The sequence below is a fragment of the Octopus bimaculoides genome, chromosome 9 (assembly GCF_001194135.2).
Source record: "Octopus bimaculoides isolate UCB-OBI-ISO-001 chromosome 9, ASM119413v2, whole genome shotgun sequence".
NCBI classification, from domain to species: Eukaryota; Metazoa; Mollusca; class Cephalopoda; order Octopoda; family Octopodidae; genus Octopus; species Octopus bimaculoides.
Window position 1 is genome coordinate 76655349 of NC_068989.1, and position 1712 is coordinate 76657060.

A 1712-nucleotide genomic window follows, 5' to 3' on the forward strand; every position below is an offset into this window, starting at 1 on the left:
ATATGCATTTTTGTGTATGTATGTATGTATGTTTGTATGTATGTATGTATGTATGTTTGTATGTATGTATGTATATATATATGTATGTATGTATGTATGTATGTATGACTGCTAAATCCACAAGTATATTGTATTCGTGTCTTAGAATCTCACAACTGGAAATGAACTGTTCACATCCCCGTAAGATAGCAGTTCGGCAAAATTGCTAATGCAATAATTTGACAAGCTTAAAGCACTGCGTTCTGATTTGATCATTTAAGACTAGTTGGTACCTCAGTATGGCCCATGTCCAATGACTTGAACAAGTATAAGCTTATCAAAGAAAAGAAAGCTTCAATATAGATTTCTCTTATAAACAGTATCAAGCCATTGAAACAGAATTGTTTTGAAACTGATGCACGAATAAAATTAATTAAGTGAAAAAAGAAACATTTCGTCCTACAATTAAAAAGACTTAACGCTCATATCCAGTTTAAAATAAAGCCCATATTGATCTAAATAACAGTAGACACTTGAGTTCGTGAAAGGTTAAGCTAGAAATACTTACCATTATATTTGGAATCCAATAGAAAAGCTTGGTTTCTCAAACGTGTATTGGAAGACTATGTCAAGAATTGCTCCTTGTTCCGAAACCGAAACATATCGTGCGCTTTTAAATCTGGATTTTGGACATTTGATGAAGTAGTTCCAATTCTTGTCACCTGTCAAACTATTAAATCTCAATTTTACTTCTAAGAGTGACATCAATGCCAAACCATAGAATAAAAGGCAAAACCAGGATACAAGGCCTACTACTAACAATATTTATGCCCTCCTTTGTTGAATACAAAAGCAAAAAAAAAAAAAAAACTGCACAGAAGAAAATGCAATTAATCTTATCGACTTTTGGAGGAACTTTAACATAAAGAATGCATCGAGAAATATTAATGAGGCATGGTGTGCAATGAGGCATGGCGCACAGTAAAAGCAAGTAATGTGAGAGCTGTTTGATAAAATATAAAAACATCCCTCACTGCGCAAATTATTTCAGCGAATTTGAGGCGGAAGTTACAGAGGCTACAGGAAAACAATCACTCCACTTTGGAATGCCTCGATTAGACAATGATATTGCTATAATGAAAGTGTTGTTTGACTCGTGTGACGTGTAATTAAATGATGAAAATCTTTTAAATTTAGAGTGGCAACTAAGTTATGAGGATTATGGCCAAATTAGAATACACGAAGCTGAAAGGCTAAGGAAATAATTATCAATTAAATGAAATTTTGAAGATTGACAGCAAATGATAACGAATACAGATACGAGTGTAGAGAGAGCGACACAAGTCAGAAGACGACTGAAAATACTCTCAATTGTTATAGGCCAAACACAAAGAGAAGAAAGGAACATCAAAGCGAAGATTCCTTTCAAAAATCTTCCAGCTATTGATGCAAGTTAATAAGTTCATGAAAGAGACATAGGTGTAATTGATTTGATCTCTTCGTTATTAGTAACGATTTTCCTACACTTTTCTCTTTTAGTATCTCAGAAAGTTTGATAAGTAACATCTTTAAAAGCTTCGACGCTAATCGGTGGTGTTACATGTATTTATAAAGTCAAAAACAATGTGGTGTTTCTGAAGTGCACGTCAGCTGCAATAATAGAGAAATACTTTTCCTGCACACACACACACACACACACACACACACACACACACACACACACACACACACAC